Source organism: Pseudophryne corroboree, chromosome 5 (genome assembly GCF_028390025.1).
Source record: "Pseudophryne corroboree isolate aPseCor3 chromosome 5, aPseCor3.hap2, whole genome shotgun sequence".
Lineage (NCBI taxonomy): Eukaryota > Metazoa > Chordata > Amphibia > Anura > Myobatrachidae > Pseudophryne > Pseudophryne corroboree.
This window is the reverse complement of record NC_086448.1, coordinates 552,581,820-552,594,499: the sequence shown is the minus strand read 5'-3', so window position 1 is coordinate 552,594,499 and position 12,680 is coordinate 552,581,820. Positions and strand designations below refer to the sequence as shown.

Sequence of the window (12,680 nt, the reverse complement as noted above, 5' to 3'; positions counted from 1 at the left end):
AAGCACCATTTAAATTCAGATGATAATAAAGTGCAACTTCTTTGGCACAGTATCAAACACAATTTAATAATTCATACTCAGAGTGTAATTGAAAATAAGAGTAAATTAATACTAAGCATTAGTCTTCTAATAACTTAGAATTAAATAAATCTGAATAGTAAAAAAAAAAATGAAAAATGCAAAAGCACTTTTCAGAGAAACACACACAAAAAAAAGTTAACCATTAGTACTGGGCATGCCACATTTTGAATATAAACACTGGTAGTTCCCAGTCTGTTTCAAAGCTTTGAATGAACTAAACCAAAAGAAGAAAAAAATATTTCTACACTAGCTAAAGACGCTTGAAGACCACAGGCAACAAGAATGTGGAATACCACCAGTGGATTCCCTCTGATAGAGGGGTCTATTTACTAAGCCTTGGATGGAGATAAAATGGACAGAGATAAAGTACCATCCAATCGGCTCCTAACTGCCATGTTACAGGCTAGGTTTGAAAAATTACAGTTAGGAGCTGGTTGGCTGGTACTTTATCTCCTTCCACTTTACCTCCATCCAAGACTTAGTAAATAGACCCCTAAATATGGTAAGAATATAAAATATTTGACAATCTTAAAAAAAAAAAAAAAACGTGAAACACATAATGGCATTTAGCCTACAACTCTGGATGAGGTGATTTTTATACCAAATGGGTAATGTCTGAATGTAAACTACAATTACATAATAGCAGCTTTATCTGTAACATAAATTAGGCAAACCTTGCATTTCAGGGTTCAGTAGCCTGCATACAATATGGTGGATAGCGAGAGAAGCCACACATTTTAATGCATTTCATGTGCGGCACACCTAGCCACTGCGTTTTGTTGTAGAGTACCTTTGCTGACTTTAGCTGGAGATGGGCGGAGTTGTATAGGAGAGTATGGTGGTCATATGTTTAAACTGTTTGGACAAGAGCTACGCAACAGCTGTAGGTTGTATGCCTTTAAAAACTAAAATGAACAAGCTGAACAAACATTAAAAGTTAACATAACAGGTTATCTTTTGGCCACTAAACAGTGCCAGAACCATTTTTCAATATATGAGATACAGCTTTCACTAGAGTAGTTATGTAGTTAATTATTAGTCACAATTTAAAAAAAAATTGCTTCATGTTTTCAATCTGTCAACACTCTAAAAAATCCTAACCAGCTTTTATCACCACTGCAATATTATGAAAAATGGAAGGTTGTGTTGACATTTTCTTTTCTGAAAAAGTATATTATTCAATATCGAACACTGAAACGTTGATGATGGCTGGGCCCACTAGAATGCTTTTCAAATTACCATGGTGTAATCTCTGCTGTGCCAGAGGCTTGCATATATGAACTAACATTTTTACAGAACATGCAAATATTTTAGACCTGTTGCTGTGCATAGTAATAAGTATAATTACTTTTCAGAATTAAACCAAAAACGAATACACAAACTACGAATTCTCAATTACAGTATCAAAAAGTCAAAATAAGTAGTAGGTCATAGTCTGCCAGAGACCACAGTAGCTACAGTATATATGGAATGGTGAACCTCTCACTAAACTAATTTAGAGACTCCACAATGCTTCATACACTGCTCAAAAAAATAAAGGGAACACTAAAATAACACATCCTAGATCTGAATGAATGAAATATTCTTATTAAATACTTTGTTCTTTACATAGTTGAATGTGCTGACAACAAAATCACACAAAAATTATCAATGGAAATCAAATTTATTAACCCATGAAGGTCTGGATTTGGAGTCGCACTCAAAATTAAAGTGGAAAAACACACTAGAGGCTGATCCAACTATGATGTTATGTCCTTAAAACAAGTCAAAATGAGGCTGAGTAGTATGTGTGGCCTCCACGTGCCTGTATGACCTCCCTACAACGCCTGGGCATGCTCCTGATGAGGTGGCGGATGGTCTCCTGAGGGCTCTCTTCCCAGACCTGGACTAAAGCATCCGCCAACTCCTGGACAGTCTGTGGTGCAACGTTGGTGGATGGAGTGAGACATGATGTCCCAGATGTGATCAATTGGATTCAGGTCTGGGGAACGGGCGGGCCAGTCCATAACATCAATGCCTTCGTCTTGCAGGAACTGCTGACACACTCCAGCCACATGAGGTCTAGCATTGTCTTGCATTAGGAGGAACCCAGGGCCAACCGCACCAGCATATGGTCTCACAAGGGGTCTGAGGATCTCATCTCGGTACCTAATGGCAGTCAGGCTACCTCTGGCGAGCACATGGAGGGCTGTGCGGCCCCCCAAAGAAATGCCACCCCACACCATTACTGACCCACTGCCAAACCGGTCATGCTGGAGGATGTTGCAGGCAGCAGAACGTTCTCCTTGGTGTCTCCAGACTCTGTCACGTCTGTCACATGTGCTCAGTGAGAACCTGCTTTCATCTGTGAAGAGCACAGAGCGCCAGCGGTGAATTTGCCAATCTTGGTGTTCTCTGGCAAATGCCAAACATCCTGCACGGTGTTGGGCTGAAAGCACAACCCCCACCTGTGGACGTCGGGCCCTCATACCACCCTCATGGAGTCTGTTTCTGATCATTTGAGTAGATACATGCACATTTGTGGTTTTCTGGAGGTCATTTTGCAGGGCTCTGGCAGTGCTCCTCTTGTTCCTCCTTGCACAAAGGCGGAGGTAGCGGTCCTGCTGCTGGGTTGTTGCCCTCCTACGGCCTCCTCCACGTCTCCTGATGTACTGGCCTGTCTCCTGGTAGTGCCTCCGTGCTCTGGACACTACGCTGAGACATAGCAAACCTTCTTGCCACATTTCACATTGATGTGCCATCCTGGATGAGCTGCACTACCTGAGCCACTTATGTCGGTTGTAGACTCCGTCTCATGCTACCACTAGAGTGAAAGCACAGCCAGCTTTCAAAAGTGACCAAAACATTAGCCAGAAAGCATAGGAGCTGAGAAGTGGTCTGTGGTCACCACCTGCAGAACTCCTCCTTTATTGGGGGTGTCTTGCTAATTGCCTATTATTTCCACCTTTTGTCTATTCACTTTGAACAACAGCATGTGAAATTGATTGTCAATCAGTGGACAGTTTGATTTCACATAAGTGTTATTGACTTGGAGTTACATTGTGTTGTTTAAGTATTCCCTTTATTTTTTTGAGCAGTGTATATAAAATTGCTCCCAGAGTGTAATTTGTGAATCGCACAAGCCTCCAGATTTATAGGCCTATTTATTAAGCATTTTTGTCCCCCATAAATAATGTAGAAACAGCAGTCTGAATAAATAAGATTTTACTCACCGGTAAATCTATTTCTCGTAGTCCGTAGTGGATGCTGGGGACTCCGTAAGGACCATGGGGAATAGACGGTCTCCGCAGGAGACTGGGCACTCTATAAGAAAGATTTGGTACTATCTGGTGTGCACTGGCTCCTCCCTCTATGCCCCTCCTCCAGACCTCAGTTAGGATACTGTGCCCGGAAGAGCTGACACAATAAGGAAGTATTTTGAATCCCGGGTAAGACTCATACCAGCCACACCAATCACACCGTATAACTCGTGATACTATACCCAGTTAACAGTATGAATATAACTGAGCCTCTCAACAGATGGCTCAACAATAACCCTTTAGTTAGGCAATAACTATATACAAGTATTGCAGACAATCCGCACTTGGGATGGGCGCCCAGCATCCACTACGGACTACGAGAAATAGATTTACCGGTGAGTAAAATCTTATTTTCTCGGACGTCCTAGTGGATGCTGGGGACTCCGTAAGGACCATGGGGATTATACCACAGCTCCCAAACGGGCGGGAGAGTGCGGATGACTCTGCAGCACCGAATGAGAGAACTCAAGGTCCTCCTCAGCCAGGGAATCAAATTTGTAGAATTTAGCATACGTGTTTGCCCCTGACCAAGTTGCAGCTCGGCAAAGTTGTAAAGCCGAGACCCCTTGGGCAGCCGCCCAAGATGAGCCCACTTTCCTCGTGGAATGGGCTTTCACTGATTTAGGATGCGGCAATCCAGCCGCAGAATGCGCCAGCTGAATTGTGCTACAAATCCAGCGAGCAATAGTCTGCTTAGAAGCAGGAGCACCTATCTTGTTGGGTGCATACAGGACAAAAAGCGAGTCAGTCTTCCTGACTCCAGCCGTCCTGGAAACATAAAGTTTCAAGGCCCTGACTACATCCAGTAACTTGGAATCCTCCAAGTCCCTAGTAGCCGCAGGCACCACAATAGGTTGGTTCAAGTGAAAAGCAGATACCACCTTAGGGAGAAACTGGGGACGAGTCCTCAATTCTAACCTATCCATATGAAAAATCAGATAAGGGCTTTTACAAGACAAAGCCGCCAATTCTGACACACGCCTGGCCGAAGCCAAGGCCAATAACATGACCACTTTCCACGTGAGATATTTCAGATCCACAGTTTTAAGTGGTTCAAACCAATGTGATTTTAGGAAACTCAACACCACATTGAGATCCCAAGGTGCCACGGGAGGCACAAAAGGGGGCTGAATATGAAGCACTCCCTTTACAAAAGTCTGAACTTCAGGCAGTGAAGCCAGTTCTTTCTGGAAGAAAATCGACAGGGCCGAAATCTGGACCTTAATGGAACCCAATTTTAGGCCCATAGTCACTCCCGACTGTAGGAAGTGTAGAAAGCGACCCAGCTGAAATTCCTCTGTTGGGGCCTTCCTGGCCTCACACCACGCAACATATTTTCGCCAAATACGGTGATAATGGTTCGCGGTTACTTCTTTCCTGGCTTTTATCAGCGTAGGAATGACTTCCTCCGGAATGCCCTTTTCCTTTAGGATCCGGAATTCAACCGCCATGCCGTCAAACGCAGCCGCGGTAAGTCTTGGAACAGACAGGGCCCCTGCTGCAGCAGATCCTGTCTGAGCGGTAGAGGCCATGGGTCCTCTGATATCATTTCTTGAAGTTTCGGGTACCAAGCTCTTCTTGGCCAATCCGGATCCACGAGTATCGTTCTTACTCCTCGCCTTCTTATTATTCTCAGTACCTTTGGTATGAGAGGCAGAGGAGGGAACACATAAACCGACTGGTACACCCACGGTGTCACTAGAGCGTCCACAGCTATCGCCTGAGGGTCCCTTGACCTGGCGCAATATCTCTTTAGCTTTTTGTTGAGGCGGGACGCCATCATGTCCACCTGTGGCCTTTCCCAACGGTTTACCAACAGTTGGAAGACTTCTGGATGAAGTCCCCACTCTCCCGGGTGTAGGTCGTGTCTGCTGAGGAAGTCTGCTTCCCAGTTGTCCACTCCCGGAATGAACACTGCTGACAGTGCTAGTACGTGATTTTCCGCCCATCGGAGAATCCTTGTGGCTTCTGCCATTGCCATCCTGCTTCTTGTGCCGCCCTGTCGGTTCACATGGGCGACTGCCGTGATGTTGTCTGACTGGATCAGTACCGGCTGGTTTTGAAGCAGGGGTCTTGCCTGACTTAGGGCATTGTAAATGGCCCTTAGTTCCAGAATATTTATGTGTAGGGAAGTCTCCTGACTTGACCATAGTCCTTGGAAGTTTCTTCCCTGTGTGACTGCTCCCCAGCCTCGAAGGCTGGCATCCGTGGTCACCAGGACCCAGTCCTGTATGCCGAATCTGCGGCCCTCTAGAAGATGAGCACTCTGCAGCCACCACAGTAGAGACACCCTGGTCCTTGGAGACAGGGATATCAGTTGATGCATCAGAAGATGCGATCCCGACCACTTGTCCAAGAGGTCCCACTGGAAGGTCCTCGCATGGAACCTGCCGAATGGAATTGCTTCGTAGGAAGCTACCATTTTTCCCAGGACTCGTGTGCAGTGATGCACCGATACCCGTTTTGGTTTTAGGAGGTCTCTGACTAGAGATGACAGCTCCTTGGCTTTCTCCTGCGGGAGAAACACTTTTTTCAGTTCTGTGTCCAAAATCATCCCCAGGAATAGTAAGCGAGTGGAAGGAACCAGTTGTGACTTTGGAATGTTTAGAATCCAGCCATGCTGTTGCAGCACTTCCCGAGATCGTGCTACTCCGACCAGTAACTGCTCCCCTGGACCTCGCCTTTACAAGGAGATCGTCCAAGAACGGGATAATTAAAACTCCCTTTTTTCGAAGGAGTATCATCATTTCTGCCATTACTTTGGTAAACACCCTCGGTGCCGTGGACAGTCCAAACGGTAGTGTCTGGAATTGGTAATGGCAATCCTGTACCACAAATCTGAGGTACTCCTGGTGAGGAAGGTAAATAGGGACATGCAGGTAAGCATCCTTGATGTCCAGGGATACCATGTAATCCCCCTCGTCCAGGCTTGCAATAACCGCCCTGAGCGATTCCATCTTGAACTTGAATTTTGTTATGTAAGTGTTCAAGGATTTCAATTTTAAAATGGGTCTCACCGAACCGTCTGGTTTCGGTACCACAAACAGTGTGGAATAGTAGCCCCGGCCTTGTTGAAGTAGGGGTACCTTGACTATCACCTGCTGGGAATACAGCTTGTGAATGGCCTCTAGCACAGCCTCCCTGCCCGATGGAGTCGTCGGTAAGGCTGATTTGAGGAAACGGCGGGGGGGAGGCACCTCGAATTCCAGCTTGTACCCCTGAGATACTACTTGAAGGATCCAGGGATCCACCCGTGAGCGAGCCCACTGATCGCTGAAATTCTTGAGGCGGCCCCCCACCGTACCTGGCTCCGCCTGTGGAGCCCCACCGTCATGCGGCGGATTTGGAAGAAGCGGGGGAGGACTTTTGGTCCTGGGAACCTGCTGTGTGTTGCAGCTTTTTCCCCCTTCCTCTGCCTCTAGACAGAAAGGACCCGCCTTTTCCCCGCCTGTTTTTCTGGGGTCGAAAGGACTGTACTTTGTAATACGGTGCTTTCTTAGGTTGTGAGGGGACATGGGGCAAAAATGCAGACTTCCCAGCTGTTGCTGTGGAAACAAGGTCTGAGAGACCGTCCCCGAATAACTCCTCACCATTATAAGGCAAAACTTCCATGTGCCTTTTAGAGTCTGCATCTCCTGTCCACTGCCGAGTCCATAAGCCTCTCCTAGCAGAAATGGACAAAGCACTTATTCTAGATGCTAGCCGGCAGATCTCCCTCTGTGCATCTCTCATGTATAAGACTGAGTCTTTTATATGCTCTATGGTTAGCAATATAGTGTCTCTGTCTAGGGTGTCAATATTTTCTGACAGGGAATCTGACCAAGCAGCAGCACTGCACATCCAGGCTGAAGCAATAGCTGGTCTCAGTATAACACCAGTGTGTGTGTATATAGATTTTAGGATAGCCTCCTGCTTTCTATCAGCAGGTTCCTTTAGGGCGGCCGTATCCGGAGACGGTAGTGCCACCTTTTTAGACAAACGTGTGAGCGCTTTATCCACCCTAGGGGGATTTTCCCAACGTGACCTATCCTCTGGCGAGAAAGGGAACGCCATTAGTAATTTTTTTGAAATCGCCAATTTTTTATCGGGGAAAGCCCACGCTTCTTCACACACCTCATTCAATTCCTCAGATGGGGGAAAAACTATTGGTAGTTTTTTCTCCCCAAACATAATACCCTTTTTTGAGGTACCTGGGTTTATATCAGCAAGGTGTAACACCTCTTTCATTGCCTCAATCATGCCACAAATGGCCCTAGTGGACATTAAATTTGACTCATCGTCGTCGACACTTGCATCAGTATCCGTGTCGACATCTGTGTCTGCCATCTGAGGTAGTGGTCGTTTCAGGGCCCCTGACGGCCTTTGAATCGTCTGGGCGGGCACGAGCTGAGATGCCGGCTGTCCCGCATTTGGCATGTCGTCAAATTTTTTATGTAAGGAGTCGACACTTGCACGTAATTCCTTCCATAAATCCATCCACTCAGGTGTCTGCCCCGCAGGGGGTGACATCACATTTATAGGCATCTGCTCCGCCTCCACATAAGTCTCCTCATCAAACATGTCGACACAGCCGTACCGACACACTGCACACACACACAGGGAATGCTCTTAAAGGAGACAGGACCCCACAAAAGCCCTTTGGGGAGACAGAGAGAGTATGCCAGCACACACCAGAGCGCTATAATAATACAGGGACTAACTGAATTATGACCCTTTATAGCTGCTTATTGTATTAAACTGCGCCCAAATTTAGTGCCCCCCTCTCTTTTTTTACCCTTTCTGTAGTGTAGACTGCAGGGGAGAGTCAGGGAGCTTCCTTCCAGCGGAACTGTGAGGGAATAATGGCGCCAGTGTGCTGAGGGAGATGGCTCCGCCCCTTTTTCGGCGGCCTTTTCTCCCGCTTTTTTCTGTATTCTGGCAGGGGTAATTACCACATATATAGCCTCTGGGGCTATATATTGTGGTTATTTTGCCAGCCAAGGTGATATTATTGCTGCTCAGGGCGCCCCCCCCCCCCAGCGCCCTGCACCCTCAGTGACCGGAGTGTGAAGTGTGTATGAGGAGCAATGGCGCACAGCTGCAGTGCTGTGCGCTACCTTGGTGAAGACTGAAGTCTTCTGCCGCCGATTTTCCGGACCATCTTCATGCTTCTGGCTCTGTAAGGGGGACGGCGGCGCGGCGCGGCTCCGGGAACGAACACCAAGGACAAGTCCTGCGGTCGATCCCTCTGGAGCTAATGGTGTCCAGTAGCCTAAGAAGCCCAAGCTAGCTGCAAGCAGGTAGGTTCGCTTCTTCTCCCCTTAGTCCCTCGATGCAGTGAGCCTGTTGCCAGCAGGTCTCACTGTAAAATAAAAAACCTAATTTAAACTTTCTTCCTAGAAGCTCAGGAGAGCTCCTAGTGTGCAACCAGCTCGGGCCGGGCACAGAAATCTAACTGAGGTCTGGAGGAGGGGCATAGAGGGAGGAGCCAGTGCACACCAGATAGTACCAAATCTTTCTTATAGAGTGCCCAGTCTCCTGCGGAGCCCGTCTATTCCCCATGGTCCTTACGGAGTCCCCAGCATCCACTAGGACGTCAGAGAAATAGGGGTAATTCCAAGTTGATCGCAGCAGGATTTTTGTTAGCAATTGGGCAAAACCATGTGCACTGCAGGGGAGGCAGATATAACATGTGCAGAGAGAGTTAGATTTGGGTGGGGTGTGTTCAATCTGCAATCTAATTTGCAGTGTAAAAATAAAGCAGCCAGTATTTACCCTGCACAGAAATAAAATAACCCACCCAAATCTAACTCTTTCTGCACATGTTATATCTGCCTCCCCTGCAGTGCACATGGTTTTGCCCAATTGCTAACAAAAATCCTGCTGCGATCAACTTGGAATTACCCCCAATGTTATGAACTGTTGCTAAGTGCTAATAGCAGAATGAATTCACAGAAACCTCCTGCAGAGAGCTAATTAGTGCTGCAGATCACAGTTCCCGTATTTAATCAATGGGGACTATGATCTGACCACTATGTACAAAACAACAAAAAGCTAGCTTGGCACTGTTGGTTTGTACTATCCTCATATGGCATAAACCATTTTATCTTACAATCCCTCTTCTGCAGCCTCCATACAGCTCCTGTGACTGCCACAATTATTAATACATAAAACCGATTAAAGTAGACTACCCTGCGGCTACAACCACAGGGCGTAAAACAGAGCAATTGGATTGCGGCTCCGTCTAGGTGCCCAGTAGCCGCAGGGCTGACATTTTTGTCTCACATCCTCCTGAGGTGCAAGAAAAAAAAAGTGTGGAAATTCTGCACTTTGGGCGTCCAAATGGGAGTTTGGTTGCCAAAAGCAGGGATTTTAGATGTGTTTAGCCACCTAAAATGGTCTGTTTGGGGGCGACGTGCTTAGAAGGGATTTTGACAAGCCCAAAATAATTGATTCAGCCCTGTGAAGATACGGATTCTCTGATCACTCAGGTAAACAGTTTAGTAAAGTGGCAACTGCCCTTTATTGTAAATATACACACAATGGGGGTAATTCCAAGTTGATCGCAGCAGGAAATTTTTTAGCAGTTGGGCAAAACCATGTGCACTGCAGGGGGGCAGATATAACATGTGCAGAGAGAGATAGATTTGGGTGTGGTGAGTTCAATCTGCAATCTAATTTGCAGTGTAAAAATAAAGCAGCCAGTATTTACCCTGGACAGAAACAAAATAACCCACCCAAATCTAACTCTCTCTGCACGTTATATCTGCCTCCCCTGCAGTGCACATGGTTTTGCCCAACTGCTAAAAAATTTCCTGCTGCGATCAACTTGGAATTACCCCCACAGTACACAATAACATTAACAATTGCAAGCCAGGATGGTATCTTACTTACTAAGTCCCCACAGTAGTATAGGATTACAGATGCCTGCTTACTCCTGCTGTTACACGATGGCAGTATTCTGGTGTCTCCTGACTTGAGATACCAGCTCACACAGCGCCATTCACCACGGATTTTCGCCACTGACGGCACCGCAATGCCTAGTCAGCGCCTGCACTTCAGAGGTACATCCACTCTCTCAGGCCAGGAACTCCAGTGCACTCTCTCAATAGCCCCTTTTTGCTATTATGAGGCCTTTGTCTTTTACCATAAGGCGACACCCCTAGAACAGTTTCAGATCAGACCTACTTTCACATGTCCAGGCATGTCCACTGAGCCACAATATATGTTGACTAAATTAACCTTACTTAATTAATCTGATTGTGTGGCCTGGAATCCATTGTGTGGGGAAAAATGAGGGGGGTGTATGGGCTGACATCTGAGACTGGCTGTATCTACCCCTACAGCAAACACGCAGGTTATCTGAGCAGTCACATGGGGGGACACATTATTTTACAAACTATAACACAATAACCAATACATTCATATATATACATCGTCATATGCATTCTGTACAAAACATCAGGCTAGAAATATATTCCCTGATAAACACAAACACATAACAAGAGGGATTATGTTTCACAATAATATGTGATGTCCAGTTCTACATTTCTATTGGGAATCCAGCCAGCATGCTGTATAGGTGATAACACAGTTCTATCCTGCCCCTTTGCCCTTACGCACTGAATCCAGAAACAGGCTGGCAAAAAGTACTCCTCATGAGCCAGCTGGGACTGAGTCCGTTACAAGCCCCATAGGCTCCTGACCTCACATGAATCGTGAACATTCTTTTATGAAAATTACCTTTTTTCCAATAGTCCTACAAATTGGAATAATACATTATATGAATTTACTTTAAATAGTAATATTTCCCTTTCTAAAAATGGCCCATTGGTCCTCCTGCCCATGTGACCCCCCAATTATCCACTCCATTTTCTACAGCCAAGACATGCAGCATACATTTTTAGTTTTGCACAACAACAAAAATCATGACCAAGACTGGATTCAGTTTCACCTTCATCACTCTAATCCAGCCTTCTAGTCAGAAGGTTTGAGAATTAACCTAATTTGCTCATCCTAAAGAAAAATATATTATCTCCTAAGACATCTGAGACTATCAATCAATCATTTTAATAAGAACAAAAAAAACAAGGCTAGGTCTACAGAAAGATGGGTTTTACATGTCAGTAGGACTCCAACACATTCGTATATGGAAAGTAAATAAATACTGATTAAACAATAAATCTATGCATATTTTGTTCATTCTCAACCTTACAGTTGCAACAAAAGGTTGATCGCTGCTTAAGTGACTATATAATATATATATATATATATATATATATATAATAGAATTTGACAGTATTTTTGTAGTACCCAGAAGCAAAACATTGATTTCTGGGGTCTAGATACAAATCATTCCAGGTGAGGAAACCCATTGAGACATCGGATTTAAACTTTATCTTCCAGCTTTAACATATACAAAATCCACCTGAGCCAAATATGTACAAACGCTTATTAAATTGGACTTTCTAGCATTTTATTGACATTTACAAGGTTGCTTGCTTATTTCATACAACTGCTATCTTAGCTTTTAGAATCTAGGGAGCTTAATATAGTTTACAGACAATGTAAAGTGCCTTCTATATTCACTTTGAAGATTGCAGCTCAAACAACCCACATTTGAGTACTTGTGATACTTATTTAAGTGCTTAAGACTGCATATACCTTATTTATTTAGCATTATAAAGAAAATGTTATTCTTGCAAAGTCTCAGATACGGGTGACAATTCAATTAAGTGAGAGTATCAGCATATTCACACAATTTTGTGAGCATTTTGTGTGCGATAGTGCTCAGCCTAATTCCGTTACTGGAACCAAAAACAATATTTCTGCATGAAATATGGTCACAGACAATAACAGCAAAGAGAGTAGTACACTCGTGGTATGAGTGAGTAGCATGAAATGGTGTAATGGTTAATTTTACTGCCTGGCAGCACTGAGGTTTCAGGTTTGGTAACCACCAAAATACTGTGTTGAGTTTGTATGTTCTCCCAATGCTTGAGTGGGGTTCCTACAGGTACTCCAATTTCCTACAACACTCCAAGACACACATCAATTAATTGGCTATCAACAAGCAAATATCCCTAGTGCAGAGGTTCCATGATTTATCACAAATGGTTAAATCAAATTGACTGAGTTACCAATTAAGTCACCTGTGGCCAAGCATGGATATACTTAAGACCCAAATCTGGACCCTTGGGGTGCCTTGAGGATTGCATTTGGAAACCTCTGCCCTAGTGTTTTATGTGCATATGGTAGGCTACATAGATTGTAAGTTATACTGTGGCAGGTCCTGATGTATATGGCTGAAATAATATCTGT

At 45.0% G+C, this 12,680-nt stretch overlaps 1 protein-coding gene across 2 annotated transcripts in view; it reads right to left on the bottom strand.

The window, feature by feature from the left end:
• Window positions 1–12,680, bottom strand: part of CDKAL1 (CDK5 regulatory subunit associated protein 1 like 1) — a 1,663,077-nt gene that overhangs the window by 1,419,403 nt on the left and 230,994 nt on the right. The gene's annotated exons all lie outside the window — the stretch shown is intronic.